The 21006-nt window shown below is 41.6% G+C and overlaps 1 long non-coding RNA gene across 1 annotated transcript; it reads left to right on the top strand.

Moving 5' to 3' along the window:
• The first annotated feature begins 1171 nt into the window (after positions 1-1171).
• On the top strand, positions 1172-18223 carry LOC138921623 (uncharacterized). Its single transcript, XR_011434355.1, has 4 exons — positions 1172-1312; positions 7036-7202; positions 17260-17357; positions 17990-18223. It is a non-coding gene; the product is annotated as an uncharacterized lncRNA (long non-coding RNA).
• Positions 18224-21006: the final 2783 nt, after the last annotated feature.

Here is a 21006-nt window from a genome sequence, read left to right as displayed (position 1 = left end):
CCAAGCATGGTGGGATCCAGATTTGTGACCTCTTGGTGGGAGAGATTGCTGGCCTGTAAGACCCCCCAAAAAGTATCCCAGAAATTATTCCCTTCAGCCTGGGAAATGTCACTCACTGTTCAATATGGATTGGCTATGGCAGTGGCTGTTAGTAATTTTATAATCTGTTGCTCCTCCCTTAACAGCTGTTGGGTGGCTCCCTGCAAGTCCCCTCTCGTGGTCTGAGAACTCCTGGCTCAAGACTGTCCCACTCAGCTCCATGTTCCCTTTTTCCAGAATTAGTTATCTTAAAAAATTATTTAGAAAGTTTGACTCAGAAATTACACAATTCATAATGCTTAAGATTATTTAAGACGTATGAATACGAAGAGTGAATGGATTGAACATAAGAGAAGAGACACTTGGACTCAGCCACTTGGATGACGGTTCCCAATGGACTGGATTGGCGTCCACCATCTTCCCTTGGACTTCAGGATTTGTCTGCAAGCCCCTCCTGGAGGGTGCCAGCCTTTCTGTCCAGGGAGTGTTCCTTCCTCCCCACTGCCCCCCACCTGCTCCACCAACTCCATCTTCACTTGTTACCCTGAGCACGGTCTCCATCCCCCTGGAACTCCCAGCATGCCGCAAGGTTGAGGCTCTGCCCATTATAACCCTGTCAATGACTAGCTCTTAGTTTAACAAACTACTTTGGAGACCTCCCACTTCATAAAAAATTTGTGTATATATTTTTTTGCTTTTTTCATTAAAAAAAGGTCAATGGCTATGTTAGTTTAGAAAACAGATTCATATTGGATACAGAGATTTTAATGGGAAAGAAAAGAGTCCTAATAAAGACGAGTGGCTGACCATCAGCTGGACCTTGTCTTTCTAGCCTCTTTCATTATCTGAACTGCTCTATTTATTGTTTCAGATTATTTCCAATAGTGAGAATGTTCTTCCCGAAATATTCTTAGTCTATTTCCAGTGAGTAAGAAAAAATGAGAGAAAGAGAAGCCAGAGCCTGAGCTGGCCTGTGGGCTTTTCTAGCCCACTATTATATTAACAATCATGTTTTCATAAGTGTGTATTTATTCCCCATGGGCGTGTCCTGGATTCCATCACAAACATCCTTGATGACCACAGCAGTGTCTTCTGATGACAATCCAACACTTTATCCTAAACGCCCCCACTGACTCGGCTCAGCCCACAGGATGGATCACGCCTGAAACAGATGTCCTGGCTTCCCCGGGCCAAGGAATCTCAGCCCCTCCCAGTAGATGAGACACTTCATCCCTTGGACACCAGAAGCATCTTCCGGATTTCATCAGGCAAGGTGAGATGTTTATCTGGGGGATGAGCCCAACTGTCTTGGCTTAAGCAAACCAACCAACCGTGAGAACTTAGTAAGAGCCCAAACCTGATATGTAAAATGTAGCATAAGACAATTATATTGAACTGAAAATAGCACATTCTTTTTCTGGTAAGCCAGCAACATCCCAAGATGATTTTGTAAAGGGAAGGATAAAATAATCTCACTAAGAAATCCACACGTTCTGGAGAAGGTAACCAAACTAGAGGACGTATAATATTTCCCAATAAGGACTTTAAAATTTAATCAAAGCCTCAAAGCAATGGGAAAGCCCTTACTAAAATACGTGGTCAACATATGTCTTCTGTGTCATCTAACGAGCACTTCTCAAACGTTAACATGCACACGAATCCCCTGGGGGGCTCGTTACCAGGCAGATTCTGATTCAGACGGTCCCAGGCAGGGCCTCAGATTCTGCATTTCTAACCAGTTCCATACGCTGCAGATGCTGCTGGTCTGTGGCCCACACTTTGAGTAGCAAGGATGTACACTATTCTTAAAGCAGTGTTTCTCCAAAGGTGGTCATTGGGTCACTTGTAGGAGAGTCTCCTGGGTAATCTGTTAAAACACAGAGTCCCACGCTCCCCTGCAGCTCCCTAAATCCAGTGTCTAGGTGATACCCAGGAATCTGTATTTAACAAACCGCCCACGTGATTCTTGTCAATGCTAACGCTTGGGAATAAGCACTGTCTAATGGAAAAATGGCGAATTTGGGATAACCAGGAAATGGGTGGGGAAGGCTTTGGCTGTAGCAAGAAGGCTCTTGTGCAATCAATAGGAAGGGAAGGAGCCAAGCAGTTAAGCAGGTGGGACATTCGTAGATTGGCAGGTGCAAGCCGTTCAGGGTATCTAGATAATACGGAAGAAGTTCATATAAGCGCTCATGATGATATGATGCTGTACTAAGTTCTGTTGCTAAAATAAACTTTAATTCTGAATACTGAGCAGATGCTCCTCACTTTAAAAAATAATTATGACTTGGAAAAAGTTGCCGAAAATTGTTTTTATTTTCCTATCTTCTCATTGACTTACGTGATAATTTTAAAGGAGTTTCTCATCATTTATGTGGACTCTTCCCTTGGTGGTGTGCCCTTGTGTTTTAGCTTTTATGTATTTCCAGTCGTCAGTCCCTGTCTTTTTGATGGAGGAGAAAACAATTTATAAACAAATGCTAACTTTGATCAAGTTCATTGCTTCTCAAAAAAGTAAATTGTTAAAGATTGTACTTGTATGGTAATAATAGCTAACATTTCCAATGTGTTTATTATGCACTTAAACTGTGGCAAGTAAATTAAATTTATGACTGCAATTAATACTCAGGAGGAGATATGTGCCATTATTGTCCCCAAGGGCAAGAAAGCTTCAAAGAGTCTAGGAAGCTGAGGGAGCCGGCACTCCTGGCTGGCCCCTGGCCAGTGTTTCACCCTTGAAACTTCCCAGGTTGCCAGGGCCGGGAGTTCCTGCTCCCAAATCGAGACTCACAGGCCCCAGGGGAGTGTGTGTGTTTGGCAGCGCCACCCTGCGCTGCATAGAAGAGTCTGCCTTATAGAAGCCCAATGTGATCCCTTGCTTTTTAAGCTTCTCGCAGAGAATCATCGTCATGTCACCTTGGAAGAGGTGAAATTGGTAGAGGCGACAAATGACACTAGTTGGTGTCACCTTAGAAATAGACAGCCCCATCCTTCCCAAATCAATTCCCATTTATGATGGAGGAGAAATCAGTAGATGAAGAACATTTAAAATGAAATTTTTAAATAGCGCTTACTACCCATCGGAGACTGTTCTAAGTTGTGGGTGGATCCAAATGAGGGTGTGACACCCCTATTCCCAAAGAAACAGTCCTCTCGGGAAGACAGGGGTCACAAATGCCAAACTGTTAGAGAAAGACAGAGGAGGTAGAGGTCAAGAGAGCGAGATTCTCTTTTGTCCGGCATTAGCATAGCCGTGGCTGCTGTCTTTGATATTTCTCATAGCTCTTTTCAGATTTTTAGGTTTAACCTTCCTGTATGTATATATTTTATATGCTGTTGTAAAAAGCATATCGCTGAGGTTTTTTTTTTTTTTAATCCAAGCCAACAGTCTCTGCCTGTTGACTGGCAGGTTTATTGTATTTACGTTCATTGTCGCTGTGGAGATATTTGTTCTGGCAAAACCTTTGGAGTCACCCTTGACTCATCTCTCCCACAGCATGCTGTGAGCCACCAGCAAATCCTGTGGACTTCGCCTTCACAGTATAGCCAGACTCCCCGGCCCTTCTCACCACGTCACCCGTCCAACTTGCAGTCACCTCTCACCTGGATGACTGCAACAGCCACCCAACTAGTCTCTGCTCTTTCCTCTTTTGGTCTGTTTGCATCACAGCGTCTAGAGTGATCCCCCTGAAAAAAATAAATCAGATCATCTCCCTCCTCTCAAAAAGTCCTCCCGGGACTACCCATCTCACCGGGAGCAAAAGCCAAGTGTTCTGAGCAGCCCACAAAGTCCGCCTTGATCCAGTCCTGCCTCACCTCTGACCTCACCTCTTCCTCCTCTTCCGTCTGCCCTATGTGGCCTCCGCAAGCGCATGCTGGCCTCAGGATATTTGCATTTTCTTCGCCTGGAGTGCTTTCCCCCATATGCCCACATGGTTCAATTCCTTACCTCCCTCATATTTTTTGCAATACTATTGAGTGAGCCTGCCCCAACAGGCCTTTTTCCATCCTTAACACACCCATTGCACCTGTTTGTCTTGTGCTTCTCATTCTAAGACGTGCCGCACGGCATTTATTCATTTATCTGGTCTATTATGTTCCCTCCAACTAGGATAGAAGCTTCATGAAGGCAGATGTTTTTCTGTGTTTTGTTTCCTGCCATCTCCCTGATTCCTAAAACAGCGTCTAACTTTCACTGGGTGCTCCATAGTCTAATTGTTGAACAAATGAGTTTGGGTTTTTTTCTGCCTTCTTAAACTTTGTACTTTGTGTGTTTTTTTTCCTCCTTTCTTGCCTTTTTTTGGATTGAGTTTTAGTTTGTTTTAGTTATTCATTTGTTCCCTTCCACTTGTTTGGAAGATGTGTTACTCTCTCTATGTATATTTCTGTTCTTAGAGTGGCTAACTTTTCCATTTTAACTTTTAATTTTACTGTGATTAATTTAACTGAGTCTAATGAGAATCTCACCGTCACAGAACAACATTGTTTTTACCTTTAAGCCACTGATTTCCCCCTGGGTTTCTGGATCATCTAAGTGCTTGTTTTTTATGAGACGTGAATGTTCAACAATAGAACTAGGACTTGCTACTAAAAAAAAAAAAAAGAAAAACACCCATCTCCCCAGATGATTGCATCTGCTGCTGTAGAGCTGCAGCACAATATTCTAACCCTTCCCTTGGACTGGGAGTTTTAACCATAAATTCCACCTTGTCTGATGCAATAACAAGGAAGTGGGAGTGGCAAGTGAATGTTTGGAATATATATTATTCACTGTTTTCGTTTCTCTCTTTCCTTAAACTTTATATGTAGTCTTTATAGACAAACAATTCCTATCTTAGTCTTTTAATAGGAGAATTTATCCCATTTATATTTAATAGACCTACTAATGAACCTAATTGTATCTCTTCCATCTGGCTTTGAGACTTTTATTTGTTTCACTTTTTTTTGTTCTTTCTTCCTTTTCTTCATTTTTTCCCCCCTGATTCAGTCAAGATATTGTTTCTTCCCTACTTCTCCCTATTTTCAGAAGTCGTATTCTGTTTTACTATTGGGCTAAAGGTTGTCCCCTCTGACTATACTCATAACACAACCTTCGTTTTTCTACCATTACAATTAAGCAAATATAGCCAGATAAGGCCAACACCTACCACTTGTTCACATGTAGGCAATAGTAACATGTAGGCCTGAGGAACAGAAATAGGCAAAAGGGACAAAACTGAATCCTTTCTGTATCTTCTAAACTTCTTTGTCAGCTATTTATTATTAATGCTTTTTCATATAAACCTCATTCTTCGATCTGGTTCCATTCTTTATAAAGGTAAGAACTAGAGAGGTGTCCAAAAGTAGGATGCCAGGTAGGAGTGGAATGTTCCAGTGAAAAGTTCACATTGGAGAGAATGACAGAGCAGGCTGGGTAAAAATATGGCAGAATGGAGAACGAGTCTTGCTCCCATCTCCTAGCTTGGTAACTGACCAACCTAGGCTGTGTGAGAAAGAAAACTATCTGATGTTTTACCAGAGAATTCACACTAGATTCCAGTGACTAAAAGGTGCCATCTTTTTGGAGGTCACTTGTACACTCATTATTATTATATTTGTATTTTATGTGGACTAAAATAACACGGGCTCCTTGCAGGAAACTTGGGCAACAGAAAAAGTGATAAGAAGAAAATGGAAATTGTCATGATCCCACTGTCCAGAGGAAACGACTGCTAACTTAGCGGTTTTAAGTTAGTTTAGAATTTTAGTTTAGGTTTAGTTTAGGTGTTTATTCTTTCAGAGTGGGGTTTTTCTTCCTGTGTTCACACGCATTTCGAATTTTGACTCTCTCAGTTACTGTGTAACTTTGATCTAGTGACTTAACGTCTCTGAATCTCCCCTTCTTTTCTGAAAACTGGATGTAAAAATAGCACTAACCTCATAGAGTTGTTGTGAAGGTTAAATAAGGTAAGGCACGTACAGTGTTTAGTACAGACTCTGACACAGAGTAGACACAGTAAATGGTAGCTCTCTCCCCTCCTCCTCTTCTCTTCCTCCTTTTCCTTCTTCTTCCCCCATTGTCGTGATGATAGAATCTTTCTCAGATCGCTAACTTTATAAAGTTGTGAGGATAAAAAGAGATAATGACCATAAATATCATCTTTGTATACAGCAGGCTTCCCAATTTATTTCTAGTATATCAAATGCCACAGATTTCCAACAGAGAAGACCAAATGTTTCCTCTTTCAAAAAATGTTTTGCGATCACCACCATGTCCTCAAAAGTTAGGTAGATTCTAGGGGGAATACAAGAGTATTTAAGACAATCTCCCTCCCCTTGAATTCTAATAACTGGTTTCCTACATTATTTCCTAGGACGACTCCAGATATCAAGTCATACTCTAAAATTAAGAAATTAAACACTGTGTTATTGGCACAGATATAAGAAAATAAATCAGCAGAACATATTAGAGAGTCCAGAAGCAAACACTTGTGCATATGGGAATTTAGTTAATGAAAACCATGGTCTTCCAAATCAGTGGTGAAAGAAATTTCAATAAATAGTGTTGAGAAAATTGGTCATACATTTAGTAAAAGAAATAAAGACCTCTTAACTACTTCACAGCATTCACAAAAGTAAACTTATATAGATGAAAGAGTTAGGAACAAAAAGTCCCAAAACGAAACCTAGTATGAGAAGAAAATGTAGATGATTCAGTTATTTACTGCCTCATAGCGAACTGCCCCCAAACTTAATGCTTTAAAGCTACAATCATTTATTGTACATGTCTGCACGTCTTACATGTACATGTCTCACACATCTGCAGGTCATCTGGGCAGTTCTGCTCATCTGGACCAGATGTGGCTGATCTCAGTTGGACTTGCTCATGAGGCTGTGGTCAGCTGGCAGGTGGACTGGCGGCTGGCTGTCTAGGAATGGCCTTAGCCACATGTCTGCTGGTTGGCTGGATACTGGCCTGGGTGAGGGCAATGAGGCCCCATGTCTCTTCTCTTCCAGTATGCTTCCAGCCTGGATTTCTCACACAGCAGAGGAAGGGTTTCAAGAAGGAGAGCAAATGGTGCATATTGTCACTTCTTCTGCATTCCGTTGGCCAATGCAAGTCACAAGTGGGAAAAGAGGTGCCATCTCTGGATGGATGAAGCAGCAAAGTCGCATTGCGAAGGGTATGGATACAAGGAGTGAAAAACTATGGCCGTTTTTGCAATCTTTCACAACACGAAGTTATTTGTTATTTTTCTGCTTTCAGGATTGATTTCATAAAAATGTAAAACTTAAGCACAGCAAGAGTTTCTATAAACAAAGTTAAAAGAAAAATGTCAAATTGAGAAAAATACATGCAGTGTATATGGTAGACAAAATGTTCCCCATAAACAGTAAAACAGACGATATTCTGATCTAAAAATAAACAAAGGTCCAAAATGCTAAATTCTCTAAAAGAACACAAACGTCCAACAAATGTGGGAAGATACTCGATCTCACTAGGAATCTAGAAAAACCAATTGAAAGGATAAAAAACAAGATAAAGCTCATCATTGAAATGACTGGCAAAGATGAAAATGATTCAAAGTATTCAGTGCTGCAAGCATGCAAAAAAATAGACTTTCATATACTATTGGGAGGTATAAATTTGCAAATCTTTCTGGAGGCCAATTGGCAATATATACAAAAAAATATTTAACGTGAGTCCTCTGTCTCCCAGCAATCTCCCTTCCAGGGATGCTTCTTAAGGGAGTGGTTGGGCAAGTGTCATTAACAACTGAGAACAATGTAAATGTCTAGTAATAGAGAAGGGGATGCCCAAATTACGGCAGCATGTCCACACGATGTAATGATGTATGTCTTAGCCCATTCGAGCTGCTGTAACAAAATACCAGGACTGGGTAGCAAATAAACAACAGAAATTTCTCTCTCACAATTCTGGAGGCTGGAAGTCTGAGATCAGGGTGCAGCGTGGTCAAGTGACGGTTCTCTCCCAGGTGGGAGACTTCTTGCTGTGTCCCCACATGGCAGAAAGGGCTCGGCAACTCTCTGGGGTCTCCTTTATAAGGTTACTAATCCCATTCACGAGGGCTCCACCCTCATGGCCTAATCACCTCCCGAAGGCCCCACTTGCTTGCACCATCACTTTGGGGGTTAGGATTTCAACATGAACTTGGGGGTACACAAACATTTAGACCACAGCAATGTGCAGCCATTAAAAAGAATGAGGCAGACCATTTTTCAAAACACGTGAGAGTCCATCCTGAACAACCTCCAGCTGACACATCTTTCTCTGCCAGGAGAAGTGATAACTTCCTGCTTTGAACTCCCTGTACCAGTATATAATTCTTACAGGGCATTTTTGTGTTTATCCTTCTACTGTCCAATCTATTTCTCCCTCTCTCTCTCTCTCATACACACGCACAGACATACAAACACTCTATAGTTGGCTTTAAAAAAAGAAGAGGAAAAATAAATAGTAAGAAATTTTGTTAGCAAAGAATACTGGGATTAATAATGTTAGACATTTTTGATCAATCTTAAAAGAGACGGGGATGGGTAGGGAATACCTTCAACTTTTGTTGGAGTTTTTTTGTTTGGTTGGCCAGTTGTTTGTTTTGTATTATAAGGAAACACTCCCCTAGGCTAGGACAGAGGGATGTACCTCTCTGCTGAAGGACCAAAAAGCCCTGGGGGACATTTTGCCATGTTAGTCCGCAAGAGGCAGGCCTGCTAGATGCTGCACTGTGGCCTCAAGTCCACTCACCTGCTGTGTAGTTCTGAGACCGTCAGAACATAAGTGGATTTATCTGGCATATGAACTTTATTTCTTTTTACTTATACGAGCTAATCTACTGAACCTTTATTTAAATTCCCATAATTCATAAAAATTAGAAGGCACTTAGAGTTTGAGGGTAAAGGAGTCTCTTTGTTTGAACCATACCCAGAAAGGTGGAATGGGAACACAGTTAAAATTCCATAGGAATAGAAAGAAAAAAGCAAGGATACAGGCCCCAAGAAAATGTGATTTGGAAAGAAGAGATCATTTTTGTGAGATGAGGTCATTTTTGTGTGACAAAAAAAGAAAGGACCACTTAGGGAGAAAATACATATCCCTCGTTATATGTTAAAGTTCAGAATTCCTGGTGCATTGCAATGTACATGCTTGTCGGAATTTTGAGTTTTAAAGTATGTGTACATTTCGTTAAAGTGTAACTGTCTGGTGGTATTCTTTCCATACTGCCCCACCTTGAAATACATTGTGTGTAACAATTAAATTTTAATCATGTATTTCTCTCTTCCCCTACTAGTGCAAACCCAAGAAAATAGACTTCCGGGATTTTTTTTTTAAACTATCATCCTGTAGAGACTTGTGTCAATTTCCAGACATGAGATAATATTTTAAAACCACTTCAAGAGTAATACCCATCCAATATGGCACTGGTTTGGATTTCAATTAGAATAATGACAATATATGGAAACTTGACAGTCTTTACTTGGTGTAAAAATGACAGAAGACTAACAACTAAACCATGCCAGCATTCTTTAACTTTTCTTGAAAGACTGAGATTTCATCTTAATACAGGAATGAACTCTCCCCAAATGAAAGCACTCTGATTTCCCCAAATTGTACACATCAACTTAAATTACTTACAAAACAGGTACATTTTATAGTTAAATGTTAGAGACTAGCTGTTAGTTTACTGCTTGTAAGGGTTTCCTAAGCTTGGACACGGGCTATTTTTTCTTTGCTAAATCCATATTTTCTAAGTATTTCTTCTGAGTGTTCTCCGAGGACTGGACCCCGACTGGAAGGGACAGAAGCTGGAGTTTTGGAAAGAAATGGAACAGACAATGGGACTATCACCTCCTGTTGATCCATAACAAAAGAGGTGCTCTCTTTATTCTTCAAGAGTTGAGAAGTATCATCAAACAGTTTATTTAGAAATTATATTGGGCTTGCCCAGTGGCACAGCGGTTAAGTTCGCATGTTCCGCTTCTTGGTGGCCCAGGGTTGGCCGGTTCAGATCCCGGGTGTGGACATGGCACAACTTGGCAAAAGCCATGCTGTGGTAGGTGTCCCACATATAAAGTAGAGGAAGATGGGCATGGATGTGAGTTCAAGGCCACTCTTCCTCAGCAAAAAAAAAGAGGAGGATTGGCAGTAGTTAGCTCAAGGCTAATCGTCCTCAAAAAAAAAAAGAAATTATATCAACTTATTAAGACTGTCTTTGAGTTGTTTCCGAATGATAAGAAACAATGAAGAGTTCTCACAAAATACAAGTCTAAATATTATCACTTTATTCTTTTTTTTTTAAAGATTGGCACCTGAACTAGCATCTGTTGCCAATCTTCTTTTTTTTTCCTTTCCTTCTTCTTCTCCCCAGAGCCCCCCAGTACATAGTTGTATATTCTAGTTGTGAGTGCTTCTGGTTGTGCTATGTGGGACGCTGCCTCAGCATGGCCTGAAGAGCGGTGCCATGGCCGTGCCCAGGATCCAAACCAGCAAAACCCTGGGCCGCCACAGCGGAGAGCAAGAGCTTAACCACTCAGCCAAGGGGCTGGCTGCCATTTTATTCTTTATATTGATAAACCGCTTGAGAGTCATGGCCACAACTTGAGTTTCTTTCATATCCCTCACATAATAGGTATAGAATCTCAAAAGTTTTAAGTTCTAAAGGATCTCTACAATATACTGACAGCAATATAAATGACATTTGTATAAAGCTATTCATTGTAAAACTAGAAAAGCAAAAGACTGAAAACAACCTAAGTCCCATTAATGGAACATCTACACAATGGAATACTATGCAGCTATAGAAAAGAACGAAGACACCTATATGTTGCAATGGAATGATCTCCACATACATTAAGTTAAAAAGCTAAGTGCAGAACAATATGTTAGTATGCCATCTTTTATCTAAGAAGGGGAAGGAATTTACATGGTTATAAGTATTTGCTTATAGTTTTTTAAAGCAATGGCAGGATAAAATAAAAACTAATGAAAATGTAAACTATCTCAATTTTTTACATTGGTTACATGTTCAAATGCTAACATTTTGCATATACTGAGTTAAATAAAATATATTATTAAATTAATTCCATCCATTGATTTTTTTAACATGGTAACTAGAAAATTTAATTATACAGGTTGCTCTCATATTTCCACTGGACAGCATGACTTAGGTGGCTGTGCCATCATCAACATACACACTGCCTCTCCAACGAGAAGGGTACCCAATCTTAGGTGGGAAAATATCGATCACATGAATTAATAAGAATACTTGAGGGGCCAGCCCCTTGGCCAAGTGGTTAAGTTCACACACTCCGCTCTGGTGGTCTGGGGTTTCGCTGGTTCGGATCCTGGGCACAGACATGGCACCACTCATCAGGCCATGCTGAGGTGGCGTCCCACATGCCACAACTAGAAGGACCCACAACTAAAATATACAACTATGTACCAGGGAGGACTTGGGGAGAAAAATGGAAAAATTAAATAAAAAATAGAAGATCGGCAACAGTTGTTAGCTCAGGTGCCAATCTTTAAAAAGAAAAAAAGAATACTTGGAACAAAAGTCTGACATCCTAATAGATGATCTCACTCTTCTAGATCTACTTGGTCCCGAAATTAGACTTCCAGGGTCACACTTTTTAGAATAGGAATCAGGAAATGAGGAATTGTGAATCAGAAAAATAGGAGCAGTTGATAAAGAGCTGCCTTTTCTTCAGAAGTTAGAATTTATGTGTCATGATATTAGACTTGACTTGACCGCATAGCATTCAACCCACAGAGCAATTTGCATCTGTGAGAAAATGGAAATACCTGCTGACATCTTATGAGGTCATCAGACTGTACGGATTGGTGCAAACTTGTGGCACACTCGTTGTCCATACATTGTGAGCGTCATCTCTAGAAGAACTTACTCTCTGCTCTTAATGTTGGCATCGTGAAAAGTGTAGGAAGTTATTAGTCTCTGCTAATGTCAAAGATTGGGGACATTCACTTAAACACTAGGACTTTCCCTAAGAAGTCATCATTCCTATATGTATCTAAATATTTTTGAAGCTCTTTTTTTTTTTTTTTTTTTTTGGTTAGTTAGGTTTCTTTCTCTTGAATGTAGCTTCTTTTAATTATAAAAATAATGCAAACTCAGCCAAAATTTTTGTAAAATACTAAAAGGTATAAAGAGAAAAGAATATCTGAAATTCCACCAGCCAGAGGTAGCCTCCGTTAACATTTAGAGATAGCTTCTTCTAGGTAATTTTCTCTACATATTGTAATAATTATACATAGAGTCCTATAAATTTTTTTATAAATGTGGTTTGATACATAGTTTTATATCTTGTCCTTATGTTCAACAATATGAGGTGCACACCTTTACATGACATTAAATTTTAATTTTACATCATCTCTTTAACAGTTTGAATGCTATTTCGTGGAACGGGTTACCCTTACTTATTAAAGTCTCTTGTAGAGGAACATTTGGACTAATTCCATTTTTTCCTGCTATGAACAACGCTACAACGAATTTCCTTTTCCATTGCTGCTTTCTTATTCTCTGCACTAAGATTATTCTGTGAAATTCTACTGTTTTAAGACTTTGGATACAATTGCTTTCCAGAAAGTTTTCCACAATTTTACTTATACAGGTAGTATATGCTTATGTTTGTTTTCTAACACTTTTACCAAAATTAGATAGTTTTATACTTTTGATAGACAGAAATATCTGTCTGCTGTGTTATAACATATCAAGAAAATCCTATAAAAGTGCTGCCACTCAACCTTTGCTGACCTATAAACGACCATTTCATACGGATAAATCTACCAGAAATTTCTATAAATACATTTCACTATCTTACTCTTACATATTATGTTTTGTTAACCTAAAGAAAGTAATTCAATATCACGAGGTCTTAGATTAACCTTCATAACAGCCACCACTCAATTCTCTCCTCTCAGCCGCAAAAATCCTGACCCCACACTGTTGCCAGGAAGAGGTACTATAAATAAATCAAGCTGGCCATGTCATTCTCTGATAAAAACCCTGCACTGTCTCCTTGGGATATGGTGGTGCCATCTGCGGAAATGAGAAAAAATGGGGCGTGGCGGGGGGAGCGGATCATGTTTATGGAGGAAGGAGAAAGAAATCACAAGTTCCATTTCGGACATGTCAAGTTTGAGACAGTGTGAAACATCCAAGCGGAGATGTCAAATAGCCAGTTAGATATATGATTCCAGAGTTCAGAAGTCTTAACTGAACATGAAAATTGGGGTAACGTCAGCCTAGGAATGGCATTGATAGCTATAAATATACCTGCTCCTCTCTCCGCAGCGCACTCAGTATGAACGGGTTCCGTGACTTTCTCCTGAGCAAACCTGTGCAGAAGGATGAAAGGCTTTCTCCCCAGCTGTCAACAAGTACAATTCATTAAGGAACATTTACATGCACAGAGGAAAGGGAGCATAAATTCTCCCACCCTGAAGGAGACAGAACAAAAGTCATTGCAAAGATCAGGTCAGAAGTTGGCCAAATTTGCAAGAGAAATCCTGTAAGCAATGGCCCTCTTTTTCAGTCTTTGTCACTAACTTCTACATGCGAAGAGCCCCCATTTGTCATTTAATTTGGTTTGGAAATGACTCCACCTGGATTTAGGAGACGTGAAGCAATGCGATGTTTCAGGAAACAGAAAGATGTCCTAGTCAGAGAGACGACATGAATCCTCCATCAGCCTCTACCGCGTGGCTCTGACCCTTCCCAACTTCTCTACCCCTCCTCACTTGTAAACTCGGGCCGATGACCCCTGCTCTTATGAGATTTAGAGATTAAATATGTTCACAGCATAACACACTCGCCGGCCCACAACAGGCTGTCAGTGAGTGTAGAATGTTGTTTTCGCTGAGAAAGGTATAAAACTCTTTTTAGCACAGACTTTTGCACCAGGAATATGGCAGCACATCTGTGTGACACTAGTGGCTAGTTTATATGTCTGCACCAACTCAGCCCTGCAGGGTGTTGGGGACCAAGGGGAGGCATGGACAGCTCTGTCATACATGAAGGGGATAGAATATTCCATAAAGGGTCTCCACCATGGCTGTACCCACCATTCACACAATTACTGCTTACTCTGCTGTTGAAATTCAAGACATATGTATGGACATTGGAAGTCAACGTGCTACGAGCGCTGTGGGGTGGAATGGGTAAAATGCTCGGCCTTCATCTCATGGTGCTTGGGGTAGTGAGGGAAAAAATGCACATGTGAAAGCTTGTCTTTTTCCCCAGAGTGAGTATCTTAAAATTGTTGAAGTTGGAAAAACTGCCATTTGGGGGCAGGGGTTGCAACTGAGTCTGCATTTTGGGCTGGAGAGCCGAACTGTCTTCCTTCCCTTGGTTCTGGGAAGGAAACCTATGTTTTCTTAGCCATGAGGGTGTTCAGCAAGGGTGGGCTCTGTCCTTGGGAAAGACTCGAACCAGGGAAATCGTCCAAATGCAGGCGTGTCAGACAGCGCGTGTTGACCCATGAGCAGAGGCAGAGTTGAGCAGAGATTAGGAAGATGCTGCCCGACCCCTCGGCCTCCAACTGGAAGGAATCGAGGAGGGGCAGACACTCAGACAGGACAGGGACAAGGAACTCCCACTGCAGAGCCCTCTTTAGAGAAAGACAGCCCGTAGGAGACTCCTGTTTGGGGGGGGGGGGATGGGGGGGTGGCCATGACTCATGGTTTTGGTAGCCATATCTGATTTTGACCTAAATTTTCCTTTTTCACCAGTTCTGCTAACTACACAACCACTAACAGCAGCCATAATGATAAGGGCTAAGACTTTTTAAATGCTGTTCCAAGCACTTTACACAAATAAGTATATGTAAAAGGGGAAAGTACTCTTATCACGCCCACTTTTCAGATGAGGAAACTGAGGCACAGAGAGACCAAGTAACTTCTCAAGGTCACTCAGATAAGATATGTCTTTCCCGCATTATAATCCCCACACACAGTAGAGCCAAGCCTTTGTTAAACTTTTATTGAACTCTTGGGTCTACTGCTAGCTGAGTTGGGCAGGATAGGGGCAGGAGCTATGTCCACGCTTTGGGTAAATCAGCAGAGGGCAAAGAGCAGGAGTAAAGGGGAGGTGATGAAACAGAGAGACAGAATATGGAATATTCCTTTGAGAAACTCAGCTGAGAAGGAAATGGGAGAGATGAGGCTATAGCTAGAGGGAGGCAAAGGCTCAGGGGATATCTTTTTAGGATTGGAGGTACTTGGGCATATTTAGAAGCTCAAAAGAAACAGATAGTAAAATGGGAGAAAGGTTGAAGATAGGAGAGAGAAAGGGGACAATTACAAGACCTTCCCATTGGAAGTGGGAGGAAGTGGGATTAAGAGTGTAGGTGAGGTGGCTGTTGGACAGAAGGTGACATGACTCACCCGGAGTGCCTGGTGGGGTGGAGGGAAGGAGGTGTGCAGCTGATCGTAAGTGGATGTGGTTTGCAGAAAGCTGATATAATCCACGCCGGGTGAAGTTAGTTTTTATGATGAAATAGAACACATCTTTGGCCAAGGGTAAAGACTGGAGTTTGGGTAGGGAATTAGAGAAGTAAAGATTTGAAACAATTGCTGAGTGGTCAGGGGTAAGAGGCCAAGAAAGGACGGGAAAAAGGACTTTTGAAAGGTATTGAGGGTCCAACTGGGGGAGGAGACCAGGAGTAGTGGATCCAGTATATTCTGTGCTGTGATTTGCTTAAGTGACACTCAGCATTAGTGACAGTGTCAGAGTGATCTGGGGGTTTGCTGGGCCGGGCAGGGGCAGGGGAAGGACAAGGGTTGAAAGAGATGAGAATGTGGTTTAGAGGATCAATCCTCTGGCCCAAGTTGGATCAAGAATTTATACAAGGAAACGGCTGCTAGGTTGGGAGAGGTGAAGGCCTATGCAGCAGTTGTAGTCAACAGCAGGGGCAGCAGCGACAAAGCTGAGAGAGATGGGGATATTAACATTTACACTTTCAGAGGGGAAACCATTCTGGGTGATGACCAGGTCTGGGGTGTGAGATACAACTGGGTAACAGAAATGGAAAGGAGGAGAAACCAATGGAGAGAAGGATATCAAGACCCTGACGACATAGCTGTGTGTGTGCTGTCCATGCGGACACTGCAGTGACCCAAGAGGAGTGGCAGGACACGAGGCAGAGAAGAAGGCTACAGTCTTTGCGCTGAAGTCCTCTGGGAAGGTGGGAGGGACCAGGATGTCAACTGAGAGCACTGCTGAGCCCGGTGGCCTGAGCCACCAAGGAAGCAGCCTTAACCATGGGAAAGAGGAGAGGCCAGCAGAAAAGCCTTATGAGTAAGGGCACAGGTTTTGAAGCAAAGCAAACATGGGTTCAAATCCCACTCCTGCCACTTACAAAGTAGTGGGACTGGGGGTAGGTTCAAAACCTTTCGGTCCTTGGTTTCTTCATCCCCAGAAGTAGGGATAATAGCTCCTACTCTCAGTTCTCGCGAGAACTGAGACCAGATGGGATGCGCGGGCAGCCCAGTCCTGACACCTAACGAGCGTCTGACAAAAGGCAGCTTCCCTGTGTCCTTCTTTTTCCTCGTTTACTGAAAATCCTACTTGTCTATCAGGTTTTAGACCAAAGGTCAACTCTTCTCCATGAAGGTTTCTGTATTCCATGAGCTGAAATTGCTCTTTCTCCTCGCTGAGTTCCCACAGCGGTTCCGGTGATCGTCTCCTGCAGTTGTGGTTCTCAGAGTTTTCTGTTGCATGCTTCTTCCCGGACCTGTCTTTACCCAGCTAGATTACAGACTCACGGAGAGGGAGGATAATAGCTCACATTTCTGTATTTCAGCCAAATGACCAATAAATATTTGTTGAATTTTTCCTACTTCCCTCTCAACATTATTCTAATAATTAAATCATGTTATAAAGCCTTATAATTAGAAAAAAATCCAGAAACTTCTTAAATTGCTGACAAAAATCTGGGCGTCAGATATTCTAAACGCAAAGCCTACAGACTTTGAGGGGAAAATGGTGAGATCACACCCACGAATTATAGCACGTGGTAGTTGTGAGATCAAAAGATTTCACGTGAAAGAGTCAAGTCATTTATAACCTTCACTGACAGTAAGAATATGTTCCAAAATCGGTCAGTATATTACAATTCAACACATAGGACTTATTTTAAGCCAGTGCTTTAATTTGTTTTTCATTGTACCTTAAGCCATGTAGAAATCTCCATTCCTTTCAGGCAAAGGAGACATTTGGAGAATTTTATTCTGTCTTACCAGAATACGCAAGAATGCCCTGAAAGACAGAAATAAGAGCTTCATTAGAATCTCCTTAACAGTAAGTACACAGTTGCACAAGGAAACTTCTTTCCCCCCACATACATAAAAAGTCACAGAAAAGGAAGGAACTGCTGATACACATAACATGGCTGATTCTCAAAAACGGTGTGTTGAACAAAGGGAGCCCGTCCCAAGAGGAAATGCTGCGTGGTTGCCTTTATATGAGATTCTAGAAAAGGCAAAACGAATCTACAGTGACAGAAAGCATTGTTATCTGAAGGCTAGAGAATAATTGTGGAGGGGCAAATGGACCATTTTGGGAATGATGGAAATCATTTTCATCTTGATAGGAGTGTGGGTGACCTGGGTATGGGCATTTGTCAAAATTCATAGAGCTGTACATTTAAAATGGGTGCATTTTATTTCAAGTAAGTGATACCTCAATACAGGTGATTTTAAAATAAAATTTTTCAAAAAGCTCTAATAGAGATTGGGTTAATCTGACCAATTCTATGTGACCAGGACCCTCTGAGAGTCCTTGTTATCAGCAATGTTTCTAGATAGTTCCTGGGGTGGAGGAGACTCACAGTGAATTAATTCAAAGTTTGTAAAATGTCTGTCGTAAGTGGTAATAACAACAAAATAGAAGTTTTTTTCCAAGGCTGGAATTCCCCTTTTTCTTCCTGTTAGACCAAAAGAGATGGAGGAAGTCAACAACTGAGGGTGAGGAGAGCTCTCTGCTGACAAGGCCACGTATCCAGGTCCTTCCTGCTCCATGGCAAGCACAGGCTGGATGGAAGGCTTCCGTGGATGCTTTGGGAGCGAAGTTGCCTGGAGAACCCACAAACTCAGGAGCTAGCAACAAATTCCAGGACTTTCTATAACCCATTAAACACACTTGAAAGTGATTATCCTGAGCAGTAATTGAGAACAGCTGAGACTTAGAATGCTGGTTCATAACTTATCTTCGATGGGTGTTTCTCAAAATTTTTCTATATAAGAATCATCCAGCTAAGTATAATAGTTCGAAATCTTATCAAATTGTGTACTTAGTTGCTTTAACAAAGTTGTTTTGGGTTTTTTTCGTTGAAAAAAAATCAGATCTCCGGGCTGGCCCCGTGGCCGAGTGGTTAAGTTCGCGCGCTCCACTGCAGGCGGCCCAGTGTTTCGTTGGTTCGAATCCTGCTCATGGACATGGCACTGCTCATCAAACCACGCTGAGGCGGCGTCCCACATGCCACAACTGAAAGGACCCACAACGAAGAATATACAACTATGTACCCAGGGGCTTTGGGGAGAAAAAGGAAAAAAAAATAAAATCTTTAAAACAAAAAACCAGATCTCATTGGTGGGAAAATTCTCCAGTCCTATGTCTGGAAGGAATGCACCTGTTTGGACCAGGGGTTGCTAACCAGCTGGTATAGCCCACAAAGTCTTACTCAAGAAAAAAGAATCATCAGACACTTAATCTGGCATTTTATAAAATGCTGTTTTCTGTGCTCCCCAAGGGTCTCATTTGTCTTTTATTAGTTTTGTCTCCCAAACTAGGGGGCAAGGATCCTAGTTTATGACTCCCAGAATACTTACCATACTCAAATTTGGCTCCTGGCCCCATAGTCCTCTCTTTTGAATGACTGTTCTATTCATGTTCTCAACTCAGGCCCCTGCCTGAAGCCTGAAGCTTGTCCTCCCTCAGCTGACTCCATCCTTCGCTATGTTGGTTTCTAACATCCTGAGTACACGCTTCTCCTTGACTGACCCAGCCCTAGAAGTCCACAGTTCTGCACCGTCCCCAAGGCCCCCTCATCTCCCCTCCTCTTCCCTACTCCCTGTCAGATGGCCTGAGGCCCCATGCCTTTCCTTGATGCTGCTAAGACCCCCTGTAGGCATTTTCATTCTCCAAAGAGATTTGGCTTTGCTAGACAGTGTGAATAGGGTAAGTGAGTGACTTGTGGCCCAGGGCAGGTGTGTGCTGCTGCCAACACCAGGAGTCCCAGCATACAAACCACACAGATTGAATTTTAAAATATTACCTGAGTGTAATGAGGATCTGTGACCTCCCTAAATCTGACATCCACACCCAAGTGGCTCTGGCGTTGCTTTATGCTCCCAGTCCTCATTGTGAACTGTCAACGTCAGGCAGTCACATTCCAGTTCCCCAGAGGTCACAGGAGATTCCAACGTGGAACAGCACTCAATTCTCCATACGATGCACAGATGCTGTACCTGGATTCTTTTTTTCCTCAAAGGAATTTTTTCCTTTCTAATGGAATTTATCCAGAAAATTGATTCTGATTCTCAGTTCCATACAGGCAGTCATATACTACAAAGCATTTTCCCCCAAAATTCTCATTTCCACTAATTCTGAAAATTTTAAGAGTGAATAAGCATTCTGAGAGAACTCATCTTCTCTGTTGAAAAAAATGTTAAGATGTTTTCTTTCTATAAAAGTTAGAGACCATCAAATATTTTTCCTACCCTATTAAGAATGACAAACAAAATATAGTCATGAAATAGCTGCCATTCGAGAACAGAAAAGACATTCTAGAGTTCTCTGGCTCCCAAATACAGTTGAGAGGCAGGAATAAAATGGGAAAATCTCAAAAAGAGCAGGACTGTTTCCTTATGATGTTTGACAAGGGGCACATGCTTTACGAAGAGAACCGTGCAGAAGAAATTAATCATAAGGGCAGAGACCTTTGCCAAACAATTTGAAACCACAATATTTGGTGGTTATTTCATAGGATGGAAGACTTTAAGTGAGAAGTCACATAATTTGGTTAGCAGACATAAAACAAGAGAGAAAAGTCATAAACAGTCATCGTAACCTGGCACTTCCTCTAGCTGAGGACATCTAATGAACTTTTCATGGGGCTTTTAGAGGCCAATTCGGCCGTTTTCATCCGTTCACTTTATATGGAATTCACCACAAATCAGACGGATGGAAAAGCTGCACAACTGCTTACTAGAGGAGAAAAGAGAAAATATTTCTCTCTTTTGGCAAAAGCGTGGGACCATGTTTTAAAAAAATCATTTTTAGTTGTTTCTGTTTTCTCTCCTATGAAGGAAGCATAAGTATGGGGAATTTAAATAAATGCAGAGCCAAGTAATTCACAATGACTTCAAAGATGTTTTCTGTCTATATTCAAATAAGGGAGTGCCTTGGGTTCCAGTAATTCACATTTCTGGTTACCATCATATTTTCCATACATGCACAGGGCCTTGCTTCATCCAGTCCAGGGCCTGGCATCCGACAAAGGCTGCAAGTTGCACACGAAAGACACAGTCATCATGTCTCAAATGTTAAGACTGTAAACCAAAAGTACCCATTTTCCTTAATAATCCAATATGGCGCTGACATTTTGTACACACCTGTCCTTTCAGCCACCAAATCTGTATCCTAAAGGAGAACTTTCAACCTCTTCTCTTGCAGCCCTGGTTGTGTTTTCTCACCGTTTCCATTCTGTCTTTATCCTCCTAATGTGACCCTCTGGACAATTTCTCTACCCTGTGTCTTGTCTCCTTTCAACAGAGATTCTGATTCTCCGTCTTGGCTGCCCTCCCTCGAGAAACACAGCTTCCAAACTATCTGCTTTAGACCTTCCTGTCCCAGGTTTATTTTTGCACTTTCTGCAGAAATCACAAATCGTAAAATCGTAAAAATGTATTTGTATGCCCATTCTGATCTTTTCTGGAGGTAACGAGTG

Source organism: Equus caballus, chromosome 31 (genome assembly GCF_041296265.1).
Source record: "Equus caballus isolate H_3958 breed thoroughbred chromosome 31, TB-T2T, whole genome shotgun sequence".
Lineage (NCBI taxonomy): Eukaryota > Metazoa > Chordata > Mammalia > Perissodactyla > Equidae > Equus > Equus caballus.
The sequence above is the reverse complement of the archived record's forward strand: the minus strand, read 5'-3'. Positions and strand labels throughout refer to the sequence as shown.